Source organism: Pipistrellus hanaki, assembly GCF_964339955.1.
Source record: "Pipistrellus hanaki genome assembly, chromosome: 11".
Lineage (NCBI taxonomy): Eukaryota > Metazoa > Chordata > Mammalia > Chiroptera > Vespertilionidae > Pipistrellus > Pipistrellus hanaki.
This window is the reverse complement of record NC_140513.1, coordinates 47,450,787-47,473,978: the sequence shown is the minus strand read 5'-3', so window position 1 is coordinate 47,473,978 and position 23,192 is coordinate 47,450,787. Positions and strand designations below refer to the sequence as shown.

The 23,192-nt window shown below is 34.9% G+C and overlaps 1 protein-coding gene and 1 long non-coding RNA gene across 2 annotated transcripts in view; one reads left to right on the top strand and one right to left on the bottom strand.

The window, feature by feature from the left end:
- PTPRD (protein tyrosine phosphatase receptor type D) overlaps window positions 1-23,192 on the top strand; it is a 1,977,099-nt gene that overhangs the window by 837,018 nt on the left and 1,116,889 nt on the right. The window contains exon 7 of the mRNA XM_084898455.1: window positions 21,680-21,728. The gene's annotated coding sequence lies outside the window, so the exon portion shown is untranslated. The remainder of the gene's footprint in view (window positions 1-21,679; window positions 21,729-23,192) is intronic.
- The window catches only part of LOC311629901, a 1,265,484-nt gene that overhangs the window by 686,314 nt on the left and 555,978 nt on the right, over window positions 1-23,192 (bottom strand). The window lies entirely within an intron of this gene.

Below are 23,192 nucleotides of genomic sequence, written 5' to 3'. Positions count from 1 at the left end.
GTTAAACATTATTCACAGGCCAAACAAAATTATCAACTTAAAAATTAACCTGCTATATTTGGTCAAACATTAAATTAACTCACCCCTAATGCCTTGACAGGACCAAACCAAATGATTTCATGGGCCTTCTATGTTCCCCACCCCTGGCCTACTTGGTAAAGTCTATAAATTAACATTTTTTTTTTTAAATAGAGTACATGGCTTCTAATGACATAATGAAACCAAAATGTGGGGTGATTCTGAGTTCATGAAATCAAGCAATGAAGGGGCAGTCAAAAAGAGTTAATGGAACCCAAGTTTATTGAGAGCATCCATTCGAATTAAAGTCTCTTAGCCCATGTGTAGAGTCCCATGTGGTCCTAACCAATGTGGGCACAGGGATGTGCTCTCCTGCTGTGGAAAAGTCAGAAATCCATTGCATGCTGGGGTTAAGCGGGGGAGGCAAGAGGAAATGTGAGCCTTTTAATTTAAGGGGTGGAGACAGCCTTGCTAGCTTCTAATTGGTCTTTTCAAAGAATTTGTCTTAGTAACATTCTTGGGATTGGTTATATGCCTCAATGTCTTGTGATTGGTTATCTGCTAGCTGCCTGTCTTAGCAACATTCGTACATGGTAAAGTTCATGTCTCTCCTTAGCATGCTCTTCCTTTCACACCCAGTTTGGGTGCCTTAGTAACTCCACAGTGAGTTCCCTGGTTTTATTTCCTCCACCCCACCACCCCTTCACCATGGTCCTGATCCCTGACTACCTAGCTTCCCTCTGTCTCCTCAATAAAGCAATACTGGTTAAGGCATGGACAGATCTAGAAGAAATCTTTATATTGCCCATACATAGTAAGCATTTTCTTCAATCATAGCATGCTGGTTTTATACATAATAGACCCTCAACAACTGAATTCTAAATTTTACTTTATTTCAATGAGAAAAATATTGTTATTATAATGTATTGTTTAATGCAGTGGTCTGCAAACTCAGTAGTCAACAGAGCCAAATATCAATAGTACAACGATTAAAATTTATTTTGACAGCCACATTTTTTTTTAACTTCTTCTAATACCACTTCTTCAAAATAGACTCTCCCAGGCCGTGTTATTTTGTGGAAGAGCCCTTAAGTATGGCTCTTCCACAAAATACCACGGCCTGGGAGAGTCTATTTTGAAATGGTAGAAGTTTAAGAGCTGGGTCTAATGCAACGTTGCCACAAAGTCTCAATAATATTATGGTAAGGCTCCAGTGTATAAATTATGTGACAATACTGGGCAAAAGGGAAGGAAATGTTTTGCTTGATGAAAATATAATGTTTCACAAGTTCCATTTAAATAGACTTAAAAGAAAAAAAACAGCAGTCAGAATTTATGGACATACATGTTAACAGTTGAAAATAAGCTCTGGCCTGATAGATTTTGCCTTAATAATATCAGGGAAAAACTCTGTTGAAATTAGATTGTAAAATTTCTAAGAAAGTAGTTACAGTCTAGCTCTCCTTATCAGTTTTTGTTTTTGTTCTTTTAGTTTCTTTTGGAATCTACATTTTTCTGAGAATTATGAGTATTTATTGGTTATCAACTGTTTTCCTTTAGCAAACTTTTGAGGTAGGAGGTTGTGTTCATTTGGTATTACACTGAAGAACTGTAGGACATCTGATTAAAGATCAGAGATTTTTTTTTAATGTATGTAGTTTATTTTTACCTTGTCAAACATGTGATCTTAAAATTTGTCACTCATACATATACACATGATTTAAATTTCTAAGTATAATAAGCTATTAAAAGGAGATATGTATTGATAAAATAATAGTAGTAATATGGTTATAGGTAAGATCAGTGCAAAAATTCTAGTTCAAAGAACTCTTTGTAAACCTAATGAATTTTCATAGTTTTATTAAGAGCTAAAATTATTTCTTATGCTAGATGCTGGAATATAGTTCTATAACAGAAAATGTTCATTCTAAAACATATAGATGCATTTATTTGTCTTTCAGAACTAAAATACTTCTCATCTCTCTTATTCTACACATAAATAATTTAGGTTACAAAAACTAGCTTCCCCTTCACAAAATTCATACATATCCTCAATTAAATTGAATCTTAGCTGACTTTGATAAATAAAATTTGGTTTTCAAAGTTGTTCCTATTATATTTTAATAAATGGAAAGAAATTTAATTAAATTTGGTTAATGGATTAATTGTGCGTTCCTATGGCATACCACTATAATGGTGTTGAATTCACTGGAGGTCTGTGGATTGTTTAATCATGGCCTAATACCCACAGTTAAGGATTTGTCCCTGAGATGGGGGTGCATGTCTACAATTAATCATCAAGTAAGATAGTTCTCTCACTTGAGTGCTAATGATGGGGGGAAAAAGGACCAACTCTCAAATAACACACTTTTATATTTCCCAATAAAAAAATGAAAAATTTAGAAATTAAAATCAAAACTATATAAACCAAACTAATGCTATACATTTTTCAGTTTAAATAGTTGACAGAAAAAAATAAAGTCATTCCCTGATCACTCATATATATTACTTGGTATCAATTGCAATTTATGTTAAAGGAAAGTATTTAACACATGTTTACTCTTCCTAAAATTTCTGAGATCTCTGTGCACTTTAAAGCTTATGTAAATTTAATTTGAAATTTCTCATAGTTTTGAAATTTAGGACACCAGAGCTGAGTATGAAAGCTGGCACTTACATGTTTTAGAGTTCTTCGATTTGTTTAGAACCTGTTTACACTTTGTTTTATTTGACTCATGTCCATGCAACAGGTGGAAGAACTCATCTCATTGTCCATTCCTGTCTAACCTAGAGAGCCCAAGGCATTCTGATCCCAGCCTGCAGCATATGTTCAATCTTTATGTTTCACCTTTCCAGAAGCACCCATCTGGGAACTCTCATTCATGCATTGCCTTTTCTCATTTCCCTTTAACCAAATATTTTAGGCACTTTAACCTTAATCATTGTGCTCACAGGTTAAGTGCAATCATGAAGTGAATCTATTTTTCCCAACTCTTATTCTTGTGTGTTTTTTAATACAAGCTAATCTTCTAAATTTTAAAACATAGCAGCTAAGTTAAGGACCTTTAGAAAAAAAAAATTTTTTCCCCAGGATGAGACAAGTTATCATTCAAATTATTTAGAACTCTATAATAAGAGCTTGCTAAGTCTTTTACATAGAGATAGATTGGAGGAAGAGATAATAAACCAGTAATGGTTCACTGGCATTACTGGTCTTCATTATGTAAAGGGAAGAGAAGAACAGGGGAAAGGAAGTTTTATTTCAATGAAGGAACATTTCAAAGCTTATCTAGAGAACATCAAGATACAGTAACATTGGAGAAACCCACATGTCAAGGAATACTCCATCGTAGCAAAGGATTTACACACACGCGCACACACACACACACACACACACACAAACACACACATATAGTAATCTAATAAAAATAATAGGTACACATAATATATAAAGAAAAATAAGGAATCAGGTATAGAATAAGTCTAAGTAAATTTTACCTCATTTAATTCCTATAATGCTCTTTTGAGGCAGGAATTATAATTCTCATTTTATAATTTATAATTTAGAAGCAATATAATCTTACAAAGGATAAAATTACAGTTGTTTAGAATGCACTGTTGACTATTGTTTCACCATGTACTTAACACATTCTAAATGTTGCTTTTAATGACCATTGATTTAAATGGAGAAATTTAATATATCAGTGAGGTCAGTAATTGTGGTCACATTCAATATTTCTAAGTCCATTTTATCTTTATATTAAAAAGGGCTGAAATTTAAGAAGAAACCCGTGTCATTTGCATCATTAATTTTATTATTTATGTTTTTCAGACTGAACTATTAACACATATTATATAGTCTTTTCCAAAAAGTCTATCTACCACAATTCTTGATAATAAAAACAAAGGTTATAGGAAAGAAGTAAGCAATGTTGTCTAGTTTTGTGAAAAACAAAATATTGAAAATGTCAGTTTTTTTTTCTTTACTTTTTTTATTTTGGAACATGATCTGTTTAAGGGTCTGCTGAAAGTTATAGATTATCTCCCCAGAAGATTTTTAAAAAAAATATTTTTTATTGATTATTTACAGAGAGGAAGAGAGAGGGATAGAGAGTTAGAAACATCGATGAGAGAGAATCATCAATCAGCTGCCTCTTGCACACCCCCTATTGGGGATGTGCCCGCAACCAAGGTACACGCCCTTGACTGGAATTAAACCCGGGACCTTTCAGTCCACAGGAGGATGCTCTATCCACTGAGCCACACCGGTTTTGGCTCCCCAGAAGATGTACATGTGTATACATACTAACTCTCCAATCCTTAATCAGTTAAAGCTCCTTTTATGTATGTAGTGATATGACATATACAGAATGGAGCAAAAGTAGGTTTAACTTTGTCATACAGAAAATAATACAATAATTAATACATGATAAACGTACACACATGTTTCACATATTTACAACTGCAAATCTACTTTTGCCCCACCCCGTAGAATCCACAGATTTATAATGACCAGGATTCCTATAATTATTTGTATCCTACCATCTTCATACTCACCCCAACGACTCCAAATCCCCTTTCACCTCTACTATTTGTTTTTTCTAGCATTTTTGCCATCCACTATATTACATAATTTACTCATGTATTGTATTTAGTATTTATGGTCTGTTCCATTTTCCATAGTACAGCATCACCAGAACAATGATCCTTGTCTCTTCTATTCAACAGTCCATCTAAAACAGTTCCTTGTTATATTCTGAGCCAATAAATAGATTTATGATGACCAGATAATGTGTATTAAGAACAAAGACCGTGGCATTGAGTCACTGATCTAAATATACCTAACTTCATCCTGTTAAACATAATAGATCATGCATAATTAATTTTAGGATGAAATAGTGAACATGTGATCTTACAATAGCCATATGCTATTATTTATAAGACTCCACAAACAATCCCCAGGCTATAGTTAACTGTGGAGTAAAGAGGTTAATACCTACCATTTCCTTGCTGTCATTTTTAAGTATTAGCTTGGACTAAAAGTTTCTTTAAGGGAAAGTTGACTTTAAAACCTCACAATGAAAACAAAATTTTTATCAGAAGTAATTATAATTCAAATATGATGATAGCAAGTAAATTATTAAATTCTGGATCATATATACAAATGAAATTTGTATTTTTTTTCTTCAGTGTGTTTAGCTTGGGTGATACTGAGGTTTTGTCTTTCTTTGCTAATAGATTTTTTTGCTTATTTTATTTTCCATTGTGCCCCTTCTTTCATAATTTTGAGCCATTTCTCAATTAAAATATCTAGATTTCATTACCAATAGTTAGATGATTTTTGCCACATCATGAACTAGGAAAAAAACAAACATCCCACCCTAAGAACCAAATGTATCATGAAGTGGGAGGAAAACACTCACACAAACAAAACCAGTGTGTAGCATTACTAGCTGATATATCTTTACCACAGCTACTATTGGATGACACACTAATAAAATGTAGGAGGATAGTTCAGATTTTGTGAGGAAGGGAAAAAATGGTCTTACACAAAGGGACTATTCGTTAAACTTCGGTATAAACTTAGCTATATAAAAAAAGAGGATTTTTTTATAGCTAAGCTATCAGCCAGTGGATAAAAAGAGAAGGATGAACAGTTTTGCCCCTAATTGTTATAGAACACTAGTCATGTCTTGTGAGATTCAGCCTAAGGATAAGCAGGGAAGAAAGAACAGATAAAGGCTGCTCATCAAGCAGTTGATGTTCTTTGTAGGAGAGGGCCTCTCAGTTGTCGGAAAGGAAGAAGCAGGCAGATGTCAAAACTGTGTTCATCACTCCTCCCTCTGCAGTGATACAGATCCCATTTACACTTCTCAGGCTGAAACAGCCGACTCTTCACATGTCAGGGTGCCAGACTCGACCATTTATTCCCCGTGAAACACCTAATCTTAAAATAGGGGCTGACTGGCAGACGATGAAAAAAACGAACGAACGAATGGTGATCTAGGTATCCTCAGAGGAAGAGAAGAATTTATTATGGTTGTGTCTTTTCAGTGCTCAGAAAAGAAGCAACCTGGGATGCAAGTTGCCCACCGAAACTTTTCAATTGTGATCCCCTGCCATTCTTCAGTCTCAACTTAAAAGTTCATTATAATCCTCTCAAGTACTTTGTGTTCTAAGAGGACTTAGCTAAGAAGTCCCCTTGTTCCTGTGCCTTCTCATACCTCTGTGATATCATTTTTTCACTGAATTAGTCTGTTCCACACATACATGAACACAATGTAAAAGCAGCTCTCAGTTGACAAACTGAGGTTTCCCCAAAACGTATCTGGTGTTCAGCTGCTTGGACTTAGAATGCATTTTACGTTATCTAAGAAGCAAGCCCAGAGAGCAAACGGAATAACTTAGGGGCAATTAACAATTCTAATAATTCTGTTTATTAATATAATATATATATCCGTTTCTTTAGGTTTTTAATATAATTTGGTAGAGGTTTATAATTTTCTTTATGAAGTCTAAGTATTCTGCATTCAATTAAAAGCTAGATCTTTTATAGCAATTTTTTTTCTATTGTAAATGGTAGCATATATTGTACTGTATTTTCAAGCTGGTTATTTCTGGTATAGAGAAAGGTGCTGATATTTGCAAGTTTATTAAGGCCTAGAAATGCTGGTTATAACAACTGAAATTATAGAAATATGGGATAAACCATAGAATGTAAAATATGAAGAGAAAAAATGGTAACTTCTAAGATAAATTTAAGGAAATAACTCACAATGAAATTCCAGAGAAATCAATATAATATGAGAAGGAGAATTTGAGGTGCCTTTGTGATAGAATTGGGAGAACCAGTCTATATTACAAAGTCCCAGAAGGGAAGACTATAGATTTTGGAGAAAGGGCTATATCTAAGCCTGGTCCAGGAAAGCCAGGGCTGTGGTGGTGGCCTCTGAGAAGCCCAAGAGGGCACTGATATATATATATATATATATATATATATATATATATATATATATATATATATATATATATTGAGTAAATGGGCATTTTTGATAAAGAAATATTGGAAGCTCATAAAAATAATTTGCCAAGATAGCACAGCTTAGTACAGTGAAGCCAAGATTAAAACCCAAGTTCACTTCTGTACAAATTATTTTTCTATAAGTCACAATGAGAGGGACTGAGTCATTATAATGTAGAACAAGTGATGGGAAGCATTAAAAAGTGTGTTTACCAATAATGTTAATATATTGTGTATATATATATTATATATATATGTGTGTATATATATATATATATATATATATATATATAAATTAAAAGCATATCAATTTATATAGCTTGTAACAAAAAGTTGTATGTTTTTTTAATGAAGTTTTAAAAGTTCTGGGAAGCAATTAATAGAAAGGTTTATATTAGTTATCTCTAAAATTTATTCTTTGTAACTTTCCATATTTTAAGTCATAAACATTTTATTATTGTTAATAAGTTCATTAAAATTACTTTTAAAATAAAATATGGTACTCAAGATTTAGAAGGCAAGAAAGCATAGTTTGAATTGGAATTTTTAAGGGAGGTAATAGTTTTTAGCTGTAATGAATTTAGGATAGAAAAAATAAAAGGATAGGCTCGTCCTTCTTTCCTTGCATATTTGTCTCACCCCATTTTTGCTTATTTTTTATCCTACCATGCAGTAGTCCAGGGTGTGTGCTGTACAAGGAATCCTGTCCAAGAGGATGGAGAGATTTCACCCAGCACTAAGGTGGGCTGTGCCCACCTGGAGGTTCTTGCATGTCTGTGCCATGGTAGGACCAGGGGCCTTAGTTGTGAGGCTCTTGGTATTGAGGGAGTGGTAGGGAGAATAGGTCCTAACAATCAAGTTATGCATGTGCTGCAGAATTACATCTAATCTCCCTTCCTCTTCCCTATCACTTATCACACCATAGACGACTCAGATATGGAGTCAGCAATCAGAAAATGACTGCTTCAAAAGAGGTTCTAATCCTTATTAAATCCATGGGCCTGGGTACATTACTTAACCTCTTCAGGCCTCAGTGGTTTTATTTTTATCTGGGTCAAGGTTCATAGATGCCTGGGTTCACTTTAATTTAGTTTTAATTTCATCTCAAGATGCCATAGCTTGACTTTCCTCTTTCGCTTCCATTGCTCAGAATCTCAGAAGGGGTTTGAGTTGTGACTGAGTAAGGAGCAGTGCTTGGAAAAGGCCTTACGCAGAGAGGAGGGTCAAGGATAATTATGGGATAAGATTGATTAAAGGGCCTAAGAATAAGAAGAAAGAAGAGAAATAAATCATCATTAAAGTTCTACTTGCGAGTGAAATTTTGGTCATTTATACTAACTTCATAGTAAGTAAGGATATATCCTGGTTCTGAAAAATGATTATTTACTATGAAGTTATTTGAATATTTCTGACCAATGACCTCATAGGGTTCATAGTTTGTGAAACACATTTTGTGACACTGTATAAAAAGTGTTATTGTAAGATGCAAAAGTAGAGCATTCATGGAGAAATTCACCTGTAAAATTGACATATATGATAAGGAGTTCTTTGCTGAAATCTCAGTGTAATAGAAACAATAAAGTATGATGATAAACAGCAAAACCTGGAGGCCAAATACCCTGGATAGGAATCCAAGCCCCATCACTCACTGACTAGGTAATCTTTACAAAATCAGTTAACCTATCTATATATTCTTCAGTTTCCCATTTGTAAAATTAAGATACTAATAGTGCTTATCCCACATATTTATGTGAATATTGGATGAATTAATATCTTCCAAGTACTTACAAATATGCTAGTCATAGTATGTGCTGTAAATTTTTAGATTAAATAATACATATTCTGAGAATTGTAGCAAATGAGAATTGAAAATTGTGCAAAAGAAATGTAGCTCTCCTTGAATGCAAAGGGATTTTCCATGATATAATTTTACCATAGAAACCAGGGACTCTGGAAATGTGTCCTTAGAGAGATGCGTGCTATAGAAAATACACATAGTTAAAAGAAAACATATTTCCAGGAATCAAATAATCAATTTAAGTCCTTTACCTCTTGCACATGCTCACTCATTTACAGAAATGTGTGACCTGAGTGTCGCATTTTCAGACTTTTCTGTTGGACTACACATGCGTCTATGCAACTTTCACACCTTACTTCCTGACATTTTCTAAACACGCTGTTGTAGATAACCATGCTTTTTTACACTTGATTCTAAGAGAATGGAGAGAAGCCACCTCTTTCTGCACCTAAAGTGATTCCTATTTTTCTTCAAATTCTGTCCAATCCAAAAGCCATCTCCCTGATCCTTCCTGACAGAGTTGATTTCTGATTTCTCTTTTTCCCTCGCATCATTACAATACTTTCAACATTGTATTGTAATTTTATTTTTGCTTACCTCTTCATCTACCTTATATTACTTCTTTATGTCTGTGCAACAAGTTACCCAAACTTAGTGGCATGAAACCAGAAACTTCTATAATTTTACACATTTTCTGATGATCAAAGATTTAGGAGCAGCTTAGCTAGGTGACTCTGGTTCAGAGTTTCTCATAAAGTTTTACTCAACATGTTGGCCATGATATAGTCTGAAGGCCTGACCAAAGCTGGAGAATCCACTCCTAAAGTGGCTCACTCACAGGCTGGACAATATATTCTTGTATGTTGATAAGAGGCTCAGTTCCTTCTCATGAGGACCTGCATAAATGTCTTCCTGATGTAATAGCTAGCTCCCCCATCCCCAGAAGAAGGGATCCAAGAAAGAACAAAGTAAATGCACACTGTCATCTGTGACCTAGTTTTGGAAGTGACACACTATCATTATAACTACACTAGAGTCCTGGTGCATGAATTCGTGCATGGGTGGGGTCCCTTGACCTGGCTGGAGATCATGGGGCTGATTGGGGCCGTCTCGCCCAGTCCTGATTGGGGCCAATGGGGGTCAGCCAGCTGCAGGGAGGGACTGCAGGAGGTTGGCTGACATTCGGAAGTTGGCTGTGGGAGGACACTCCTGTGTTAAGCATCTGCCCCCTGGTGGTCAGGCACGTCATGGTTATCGGCTGGTCGTCTGGTTGTAACAGTCACTGAAGGCTTTTACATAGATAGATTCCATTGGTGGGAAATGAGTCACTGAAGTCAGCCCACACTCAAGGATTGGGATATTGAGTAAGCTCCACCTTTGTAAGGGAAGAGTATCAAAGCATCTGTGTACAAAATGTTAGAACCACCACTGTCTTTATATTGTTTTGCATATAAATACAGAGAGAAATGAAGGCATTGTATTGTATATAAAGAGATGATTTAAAGAAGAATCATACCCTTTAGTGTTTGAATGCAGGAGAACAAGACTATTAATTTGTGTTGGTTAATGTAAAATATACATATGCTAATTTCAAAACAACTCTTCAAACTTAAAATATTTTAACCCAGCTCTTCCAATTTATAATTTGGATTAAATATTGCTATGATAGACTGAGTATTTAACTTATAATCTTTCTATACTAAGAATCCTGCAGAGTACTAGGTTGTTAAGGACTGTGTTGCTACATATTTACATGAACAAGTACACTCAGAATGGGTTCAGGTATAATTGCCAGTATAGTGAGCCATGTTGGATATTTAAATTGTTTCTATTCCTATAAGCAAATGTAGACTAATTGGGATACATTTAATTTATAATTACAAAGTGAATTATATCATTGATAAAATAAGCTTTCACAAAATCTGATTTATAAGAAAGCCAAATGAAATAGCTTTAGAAATCTCTAAAGCTCTAACTCAAGCTTTAGTTTTTCAGACAAATGGGAATTTCTCACCTATAAGTTCCTTGACATGAGTCATTTCATCTCCATTCCTATTAATTACTTACTTTTTTTCTCAATCCCCAGACATTCTCTTTCTCTGACCCATCCACCAGTTTTCTTTATAAAGGAATAGTCTTGCCAAAACAATAGACCTGAATTTCATTAATGATTAAGTTTGTATACTGACTTGTGTGGTCTGTGAATAACATCATATATTCTAATTTAAAATCCTGAAAGACATGTTAAATTGAGGGTGGAATGTGTTTTATATTTTTATACCCAAATATTTAGAACAAATTTAAGATAATAGTTCAATTCATATTCTAATTTATGTACATAATTCTATTAGGCAATTTAGATACCAGTTTGAAAAATATGGTTTGTCACACACAATATAGTCTTTAATATTTAATCACATCCTAAATTGCATTATTTCAGCTTTTTGTCACTATATCTAAAAGAAAACAATCATTTCTCAGACTTTTTGCTAGTCTTAGAATATTTGAGGCTAACACCACAAATGACATATTAGGTGATAGTGATTGTTTAAAATTGTCTATGTTTTAATAACAATTGACCTCCCTAAAACCAAAAGATAGATATAGAGACAGTAAAGCAACAAGCAGATTGTCAAATTACAGCGGGGAGGGGAGGAGGATCTGGGGGAGATAATAGATCAACCGAAGGACTTGTATACATGCATATAAGTACAACCAATGGACATAAAACTCTGGGGAGGGAGGGGATGTGTGGGAGGGAGGGAGCGGGGCAAAAAAGAAATCAATAAAATATGTAAAAATAAATAAATAAATAAATGGTAAAAAATAATAAAATAAAATAAAATTCTCTTTGTCTTTAAAAAAAATAAAAAAAAATAAAAAAGATATGGTTTTCTACAAAGTAAACAATGGGAAAAGTATAGTATGGTATTATCCTTTTAAGAACATTAAAGAAATACAAAGGGTACTTCTATTTATTGACTCTATGAATATGTTTATATATAATACATGTGTAACATAGAACACTCAGGTAGTAATTATTCTCCAGGAATTATTATGTTGGAATAATGTTTATTTTAGCTAGCCTAATGCTCCCTTGCTGGCCCAAATTGCCCCTAACTTCCCTCCCTTGCCAGCCTGATCGCCTCTACTGCCCTCCTCTGATATCCTGGTCACCCCCAACTGTCTTCCCCTGCAGGCCTGATCCCCCCCAACTGCCCTTGCCTGCAGGCCTGATCACCTCCAAATGCCCTCCCTTTCAGGCCTGTTCCCCCCCCCCCAACTTACCTCCTCTGCCTGCCTGGTCACCCCTAACTGCCCTCCTCTGCTGGCCTGATCACCCACAACTGCCTTCCCTGCTGGCCATCTTGTGTCCACATGGAGGTGGCCATCTTTGACCATAAGGGGGGCGGCCATCTTGTGTGTTGGAGTGATGCTCAGTTTCCATATTACCTCTTTATTATATAGGATTATAAGAAAATTAGATGCTTTTGGTTGCATTTATTTTAGCTTTTTTCATGATTCCCTAATATATATATTTTTTTTCTTTTTGAAAGGTTTTTGTTCATTTATATCTGGTGGCATGTCTCTTTTTCTTCTATCTCTGTTAAATTTAAGACAAGTACTACCAATTTGTAGCATTAAGACAGGTCATCTGAGTCCTTACTCAGCCCAGAGAAAATAGTATATTTCTTAGGAAGTTAATCAGCGATATATGACAACATTCAACACATAGTGTTACAGTGATATTTCAAAATGTTTTAACAGCATTAGATAGCTTTTTGAAATAATCATGACTAGTATTCACAAATATATTACTAGGATTTATGTGTCACTGGATTTTTCTCTTTTGAATCTAAAATGCCACGAATTGTAAGACAAATTATTATTTTGTAGATCTCTACAAATGGAAAAGTAGAGCTAAATTATTCCTTTGGGTATGCATTGTGATTTTAGAGATGTTCAAGTTTGAAAAACAACATATGGTAAACACATGTAGCAGTAATTGTTACTATTGGAAGAATTATGAGGTGGTGTTTATGAGCAAGGGAAATCAGCACAAGCGCATAGGGCTGGTGGGAGTGGAAACTGGTTCATTCTTTCCCAGGTTCTTTTGGTAATACCAATCAAAGTTGTAACATTATTCGGATCTTTTGATTCTGTAGTTCCTCTTAACCAAAAGAAATGGTGACAGACATGCAAGCATTTCAGAGTCCCTTCTATGCATTCGGCACTGTTCTAAGCACTTGCTACTTATTAACAATTGTGAAGCTCATATACTAACAGAATAGAGTAAATGATTGTGATATATTGCACAGAATAGATTGTAGAAGAGTCCGGGAAATATGACTCTAATTTGTAAATGTGGTAGAAACATTGTACATACCCCATGCTACATGACCGACATAATATATTTAGCCAACTAAGTTTTTATTTCCGTTTGGGTTTGGTTTTATTAATGTAAACCATGTTTGATTGTTAAAAATGTAAATAGCTCACATGGTCATGTTTCTAATTTACTAACTAATTGTATGTGTCTTTTTATTTGTTTGTGTAAAGCTTTACTTGTTCTTAAAACAGTCTTTACTAGATTCTGGGTCTTGAGAGTCCAGGTCTGGATACCTGTCTTCTGTTGAGTTAGTACCAACTCAGTGGTTCTCAAAGTGGGGTGTCTAGCTCAGCTAAGTCAACAGCCTCTGGAACTTGTCAGAAATGCAAATGTGGAGAGTCTACTCTTCTCCTATTTTATCAAAAACTGTAAGAGATGAACTCAGATATTTGTGCATAACTAAGCCCTCAGCCATTCTCATGATCTCTAAAGTTTGAGAGGCCCTGGATTACTCAGTCAATCAGAAGGAAGCAAACTAATGTTTTTTTGGGCAGCTACCAGGGGGCACTTCAACTACAGTACTTCATTTAATTTCTAATTGTGTCTAAGACTCTATCATAGCAAATTCCTCTCCTGACTAAATCTGTGCCCTTGGGCAAATTATTTAACTGCTCTGTTTCTCGGTTAATTTATTCTATAAAGTAGATATAAGAGAAGTGCCTACCACTTAAGGATGTTGGGAGTATTAAATTGACTAGTGTTTGAAAAATCCTGTAACACATAATTTTTACATGTTTGTAATCATTATTGTTCTTTTGGTCTATAATCATTAATGAGATGTCAAAAAAGTTAAGTAATTGGCCAGATGTGATACAGCTAAAATTTGATCCTAGGTTTGCTACCTCCTGAATTTGTTCCTGGGTTTGGATGAGATGCATATGCATTTTTTAAATGGAGAATAGAAAATTGAAGTTGTTAACAGGAATAACTTTAACCACTTAAAAATGTGTGGAAAGTTATGTCATAACAGGAGAAACGGGCAGGTGTAGAATGGGGTCGGATTGGGAATATTTCACATTAGTGGCTACTATAACGGGTAGGTAACTGCTGAGAAAGAATAGGAATGATGAAATATGAGCAACATATAGCACTGATTGTGTGGTAACACAGCAAAAAAAAAGGGGGGGGGCAGTATATCAGCTTTCTTTTCCAAAGTTATGAAGTTTGACAAGATTTTATGTAATGTTACCGAGTTGAGGTATTGGGGGGCAGTTAGAGTGGAAGAAAGACAGACACAGAAGTTGTGGGGTAGTTCGCATACATAATTTATATTTCATTATAGGAGTAACTAAATTGTTTCTTAGCTTTACAAGCCTTGTCAATATTGCTAACCATGAAGATTCTGATTCATATTTCTGCACGAGGGGCTGAGATTCTACATTTCAAACAAGTCCAGAACTATCAGTGAGAATCTGCAGCTTAACAAGTACGCCAGGTGATTTGTATATGCATTTAGTTTGAGCGGTATGGCTGTCTATCTTATTTTTACCTCTGAAATGGTAATTGACAAGCAAGAGGTAAAAGGAAAATAATAGGAAAACAGGGTATTTTCCAGGGGCTCATTAAAGGAGCCAACCTGCAGAGTACCTAGGGCCAGAGAGACTATATTTTTTTCAGATGAGGGAGGGATAAGGATCTAACAGCCATGATGGCAGTCACAGAACTGAAGCTCCGAAGCTTATCTGTATGCCTGCAACAGTTGAATTGACATGAAAATGAATGTTGCTATGGTAACCAATTAATTTACATGAAGGTTCAACCAATCCTGTGAACTTTTACACATTTTTATAGCCTTTCCAGTAAAACTATCTCCAGTAACTAAAGGATGGTTATATTATGCTTGAAATCACAAGTTACAATTATAATTTTTTCTCAAATGTAAGTAATTATATAACATGGCGCTTTTACCATTAACGTTATTATTTTTGTAAGCTTTATCTATTAATTGAATATCAATTTAGAAAAAGTAGGACAATGTCATTTATAAAAAAGAGTTTTGAAGATCTCTGTAATATACCAATTAATAGATGGAGACTTTTATTGACAAGCATATCAACACAGTAGAAAACGTTTTTACAAAATTTCAATGTTTTGAATAACTTGGAGAAGCATTTTTTGAAAAATATATTTTATTGATTTTTTACATAGAGAAAGGAAGAGGGATAGAGAACTAGAAAGGTAAATGAGAGAGAAACATTGACCAGCTGCCTCCTGCACACCTCTTGCCCAGGATGTGCCCACAACCAATGTACATGCCCTTGACCATAATTGAACCTGGGACCTTTCAGTCCACAGACTGAGGCTCTATCCACTGAGCCAAACCTGGTTTCGGCTGGAGAACAAAACAAAATGACCTATGCACTTTATTTTCTTTTATTTATTGGTGTATTTTTAATCCTTACCCAAGGACATGCTCTGTGTGTGTGTGTGTGTGTGTGTGTGTGTGTGTGTGTGTGAGAGAGAGAGAGAGAGAGAGAGAGAGAGAGAGAGAGAGAGAGAGATGATTTACCTTCCGATTGTGCCCCAATTTGGATCAGACCCACAACCCATGTATGTACCCTGACCCCCACTGAGACATTCTGGCTGGGCAGGATCTATACATTTTATTTTATTTTAAACACATTTTTACTGATTTTTAGAGAGAGATGAAGAAAGAGAGATAGAGAGATAGAAATATTGATGATAGAGAAACATCAGCAATGGGCTGTTTCATGCATGACCCCTGCTAGGGATAGAGGACACAACTCTGGCATGTAGCCTAACCAGGAATCGAACTAGTAACCTCTTGTGTCCTGTGTCGATGCTTAAACACAGAGCCACACTGACCGGGCGGATCTATACATTTTAAATTAAGACAAAATTGATTGCTTAATGTTGTTTCTATATCTATTGAGCACAAGAAATATTTGTAAGAATTATTTTCATTTTATACCTTTTATTGAGAATAAAACTGTATGTAGGAGTTTAACATTTTAGTGTTTCATAAGCACAATTTCAAAACAGATATTCTGTTACAAATATGTTAAAGGTACCACTGCCAAAAGGCTAAAATACAAATTTCAGCCTATTATGCTTATCGCCTACCTTTTTTCAAATCCTGCATTTTGTTATGTAGTAGTTTTCAAATAATTTTCAATTATGTAATGAAATCCTCACAAAAGTCCTAGGAGGTTAATGGTTTGTCTTGGTGTTTACAAATAATTCTTTCCTCGGTAGACTTTAGATTATGGAAGACAGTGATTGCTACTTTTTGTTACTTTTATTTCTCATTTACACTAATAAAAGAGAAACATGAAAATTGACCTTACCTCCACTACCCCCACAAACCACACCCACCAGACAATCAGAAGTGAGTATGCAAATTAACCCAACCAAGATGGTTGTGGCCACTAAGCTGGAGTGAGCAGGAGGCTTGGGTTGCCCGTGTGGTGGAGGAAGCCAAGCTTCCCATCCCACCCACCCTGGCCCGTCCTGGCCTCTGCTCAAGGTTACAAAGTTTCAATTATAGAAGATAAATAAATTCCAGATACTTGCTTATAGCTGGCCCTCGCCTCTGCTCAAGCAGGCACTGAAAAAAATAAAAAAGAAATAAAAAATAAAAAATGAAGGTCTGGAAACTTGGGTCACCAGGGGGTGATCAGGCCAGGATGGGATGGCAGTTGTGGGTGATCAGGCTTGTTGGGGGGGTGGGGCCATTGGGGGTAAGCAGACCAGCAGGGGGGCCAGTTGGGGTGAGGGGGCCATCAATAGCCTTTTGGCAGTGGTACCTTTAACATATTTGTAACAGAATATCTGTTTTGAAATTGTTGGAGGTGACCAGGACAGTGGGAGGGGGCAGTTGGGGGTGAGCAGGCTAGCATGGGGGGAAGTTGGGGGTGATCAGACTGGTGGGGGAGGGGGGATACTTGGGGGTGAGCAGGCTGGCAGCAGGGGACAGTTGGGGGTGAACAGGTAGGCAGGCAGAGTGTTTATGGGTAATCAGGTAAACAGGTAGGCAGGTGATTGGCTGGAGCCAGCAGTCCTGGCTTGTAAGAGGGATGTCCAACTGCTGGTTTAGGCCCGATTACTGTAAACTGGCAGTAGGACATCCTTTGAGGGATCCCAGATTGGAGAGAGTGCAGGCTGGGCTGAGGAACACCCCCATCTCCCTTGCTGTGCATGAATTTTGTGCACAAGGCCACTAGTAATATATAAAGCATGTTATTTCATTGTAGAAAATTAATAATTTCAGACAAATTTCAGTACCCAAAGAATATGTTACAGAATTTTCTAGCACATTAAAGTTAAGCAATCTAGTTGAACTAATAGGGTGATATAAGGCACATTTTTTAAAAAAATAGCAGTTTTATTCGGATACCTGTAGCACTGTGCACAAATCTAGGTGCCAGTAGGTTGCTGCCACCCTCCTGTAGCTCCCTCCTTCTCCCTTCCCCCTGTCTCTCCATAGCTTGCTTCCCTGCCCCCTCCTGTAGCTCTCTGCCACCTACTTGTAGTTCACTGCCCCACCCTCCTGCAGATCCATGATCTTGTGGTCATCACATGGTTGGTCGTTATGCCTCAAGGCATAACAAGTAATTATCATATTCCTCTCTTATATAGGATGAGTCACACACCATAAATTTCACCTTTATTTTTTGTACATTTTATTTAAGTGTACAAGTTAGTATATTCAGCATTAAGCAATGAATTACCAACATCACACCCTAATATTGGAACATTTAAGTGTTCGTTATGTATTGAGATTTTACAATATGCTAGGTTTCACTGAAACAGTCTACTTTTTATCCAAACAGATTGCCTACAATTATAAGACTTTCAATTCTGAGATAATAAGCTTGACAGTCTTGAAAGAAGACTTCAGTTTAAAAACCAACACTACTTTTATTTTTCTAAATGGATAAAAGACTATTTGGTTTTCCAAAAGAAGCATTTCTAATAGCCTATACAAAAATTATGCATGTAACATGAAATTTACATAATTATAAAATCCTATGTATTCCAATATTTATTGGCAGAAAATTCTAGAAATTGGCATGTCTGATAAATAATGCACATTTTCAAGTTAGCATTTAATAAATTGGGTGCTTTGGTGCTGTGACTGTCTAAAATTAATCCTAATATATTAGAATTATAAGACCAGAGATTTTTTCATTTATTTACTATTCATGTAGATTTATTTAAAAAATTAAGATAGCAGTAAGAAAAGTCACCATCTGAAATGTCATTCCAGCAATTCCTCCAATGTCTAGTCACATCTAATAAATCCATTCATTAATGTCATTAATCGATCTATAAGAATACTAATTCAAGTACAACTCTTCAAATAATTTACAGTTCATATAAACATTACTCTGAAACCTTCCTTCTTTGACATGGTAGGTTTAGGATATTAGAATTCCAAATTAACAATCATTCTTCTGAGGTTTGGTTACTTGGCTTAGCATAAGTCCCTTTCAAATAGTTATTGACCAAAGATAAGTTGTACAGATGAGAAAAGTATACACTGAGTGGCCAAGTTATTATGATCTCTGAATGCATAACAATCTGGCCACTCAGTGTATATCTTATATAACAAAGGCTAATATGCAAATTGTCCCCTCGACCAGGAGTTTGACCAGTAGGCAGGCCGTCCAACCGCCCATGTCCCCTCCCCCTGGCCATGCTGGCCAGACCCCACTCAGGCACAAATTCATGCACTGGTACACTGAGTGGCCAGATTATTATGTGTTCAGAGCTCATAATAATCTGGCCACTCAGTGTATAAATCTGATAAAATTGGTTTAGCCAGAATCTTATTGTATGAAATAAAATTTCCTGAAATGCCTCAAGGATAAAACTCAAACCCAGCGGAAATGTCAATTACAATTTAATAACATACCACAAATCTATCCCCTAAAATAGTTATTAATATCATGTTAAAATTAGCTTTTCCTCTTTAAATATATACCAATAATCAATATTCTTACCTGAGTCAAGCTGCATGTTGCTGCTAACATTCAACCTTTAAAAAAAAATTATATATATATATATATATATATATATATATATATATATATATATATATATATTATTGATTTTTCACAGAGAGGAAGAAACATCCATGGAGAGAATCAGCTGCCTCTTGTACACTCCCTACTGGGGATGTGCCCGCAACTAAGGTACATGCCCTTTACTGGAATCGAACCTGGAACCTTTCAGTCCACAGGCCAATGCTCTATCCACTGAGCCAAACTGGTTTCAGCTAACATTCAACCTTTAAACATTTGTCCCAAATTTAACTTCATGTGCCACTTGATAAAAAAAGGAGGGGGGTGGTGGGCAGGTCACTATAATTACTTGAATTTTTTGTAGTTTTCAGATCACAGTAAATTCTTGGGAAAGACTTCCTCTTTAATGAATATTAGTAGGAAGTGGATCTTCTGAAGCCATCTTCTTATTCCTTGTTCCTGAGAGGAAATGAAGGCAGAAAGCAATAGAAGAATGGCCGGGCTGCTATGGCTCAGTTGTTGAACATCAACCTATGAACCAAAAGGTCATAGTTTTATTCCCAGGCAGGGCATATGTCAAGGTTGTGGACTCAGTTCCCATCGTTGGGCATGCAGGAAGCAGCCAATCAATGATTCTCTCTCATCATTGATATTTCTATCTCCCTCTTCCTTCCTCTCTGAAATAAATTATATATATGAACTGGGAGATCCACAAGCATACCTCATGTACATTGGGATTTGCAAAAGGACTGGGCAGTAGAGACCTCTGCTAATGTTAGTAAACAACTTCTACTAACTTGAGAACAAAGGTGTTGAGTAATGGCCAATAACTGGAGTGAAGCACAATGAATTGAGAAGTAAAAACTCAGTGTACAGTCCATTTTCTGCTACCAAGTAGCTCAATAACTTTGATAAAAAAAAATCAGAGCATTTATTATTAAAGATTTCACTCTACTCCTGCATTTCAATTTGCAGAAAGACAGTAAATATTGATATGAACATTTAAACCTCAGTAAGAGTGATATTTTGTTTTCCTCTGACATTTCATAAAACATTTTATTTCACTCAGGTGGTTCTTTTTAGTGTCAGAACCATTTTCACATATGATAATCACTCTTAAGAGTTAAATATCATCCCTTTGTCAGATAAACTATGTTATATATAATAGTTTCTTCATTTATAGTATAAAACAGTTGAAATAATTTAATACATAGACATCTGAGAAAAATATATACCCCAAACAATATCATTCATTAAAGCACTGATATAATAAATGTAATCTATTAGTTTCTATTTTCTATTAACTTGTATAGCAATGTATTACGCAGTGGAACAATTTCCCCCATACCAGTCATTCATGAGTTTGCTAAAGGGTTCATAAATACTACTGATTTCTTCATTAAGGAGAGAATTTAACTATTCAGTATGCTTCTTTTATTTATCTAGAACAGTATTTGCATGGAAACAAGCCAATTTAATGGCTTACTAAATGTATTGTTATTAAGTTACCACTGCATCAAAATGAGTTTTAAAAAATCACATTAACTATTAAATATGATTATGTGTGATGATAACCAAATAGCCTTATTTACACACCATTATACTGTACAAACCAATGTCCTGTCGTGCTATGGTCAAACTCAATAACTTAAAAAATTTAAGATGTATCCTGAACTTTGTGGTACAATGCAGTCTTTAAAATTATGACAGAATATTTATATGCATGGAGTGTTATGTCTTACTCAATGATTAAAACACATTAAACAATGATAAAAATAGAATTATCATATGATAACCACATTTGTGTATGCTTGTGTATATGTTGCATGTGTATATGGGTGTGTGTTTATTTGTCATAATGTAACTGAGAAGCTTCTCTAAAATAATATATGCAAAATACATTTTGTCATTCATTCACTGTAATCTTGAAGCAAAGGAGACAATTAAAGTCATCTATTTGTCATCCCTGCATTAATGATCTCAAGTTAGAGTAACTAATCTTAAGTCACAATAGTTTGATGTGAGCAGGATAATTGTACTGCAATGTTACAAATATTATAGTCAAAATTGTGCGTTAAATTACATGTATACTAATTACGCATACACTATGATTTTTCATAATATTGAATCATTGTTTAACATTTTGTGGTGTTTGAATTAAAATGCAATACCAGTTGAAACCGGTTTGGCTCAGTGGATAGAGCTTCAGCCTGGGGACTGAGGGGTCTCAGCTTTGATTCCAGTCAAGGGCATGTACCTTGGTTGCAGGCACATCCCTGGTGGGGGCGTGCAGGAGGCAGCTGATTGATGACTCTCTCTCATCAATGTTTCTAGCTTTCTATATCTTTATATCTCTCTCTTCCTCTCTGTAAAAAATCAGTAAAATATATTTTTAAAAAATAAAAAAATAAAATAAAATGCAATACCAGTACTAATAGAGAATGTGTTTGGTTGTATTTTTCTAGGTCTCAGGGTGGCGAATTTTTGTGTGAATTCCTAACCTGTGAGCTTACGGTAAGATAATTCATATACTAAATTTTGGAGATTTTTCCTTTATATGCTTGATAGTATTCAGTAAAAGTAATAGTAAAGGAGATTTCTATGATCCACCTGATACTATGCTAAATATTTTCATAAATATAGAATACACTATGTGATATTTTCTATCATAATGTTTATGTTCTTCAGTAGATATAGTCCTTTGTTATAGTCTTTGCTAGGATACCAAAGGAATTTGAAGGCATCATTCAGAAAGGTAAAGATTTATATCACTGGAAAATAGTTCTTTAGACATGAATGACAATTTTATATATTAAAATTTTTATAGTGAGGTCTACCTGATGCCAATGAACAGAGGCAATGAGTTATTGAAACTAAAACTTACTTTATCATCTGTCAAGATTTATCAAAAATTGGTTATTCTGTGAAAGCTTGATGTTAGAGTTTGAGAGAGTTGAAAGTAAGGTATGTAGCTATGGAAATAGATGTAATAAGAAATAACTAGTGACTTCTAAAGTGATATTTTGGACATTATTATTTGTTTATTTCTGTGATTAAATGCATTTAGTAACATTGGTAAAAATGTAAATTTGTGCTATAAGAACACTTTTTAGAGTTTAACTGTTCCTTAAACACGATAAAGATTTTGATTGTAAGTGACATATAATACATATAATTTGGGCATTTTTAAAATTCATTTTATATTTGGGAGGAAATTATGTCCTTGGAAGCAAAAGACACTTGACTAAAACTCCTGTTGATTTGGTCCCACAGCATTATTGACATGTATCTTGAAGAAGTTGTTTAGGTGTCTGTAGGCAACTACCACCTCTAAAAATGCTAAATTGTACTTTTTGGCCACATTTTTTTAAAAGAAATACTCAACAAATGATTAGTAAAAACAAGTACCATATAGAAGCAAGGGGGAATTCCTCTACCTTACCAAGAGGACTTAGTTGATAATGGAAGAAATTTTTATGAAATACACCACCTGGATATGCATAGAACAATAAATTTATACTCCAGTTTAGCTTATATTTTACAAATATACCTAAGTGAAGTTATTGACAAATTATTTCAACTTGTAAACTGCTACAAAAGTTTTAGAAAATTTACTATTTGTTCTTCTTAATCTTATGTAAACATAATATATGTGGAACATATTGCTCATATCTTAAGTGCACAGTCTCAGTGAATTATCACAGAAAGAACATACCCATATAACCTGCACTCACATAACTTAAAAAGCAAAATGATAAAACATTAAGATCTCTTGAAGTCCCATTCCCTTGCTTTTCTTTTCTAGTTAATTGTACCCACAGAGTATAAACATGATGCTGACTTGTAGAAGCGTAGTATACTTTGCCTCCTTGTTTTATTCTATGAATAAAATCATACAGTAGGTACTACTTTACTTCTTGTGTTCAACATTACATTTGTAATATTATATGCAGTGGAAAATCACTTATTCTTATTCTT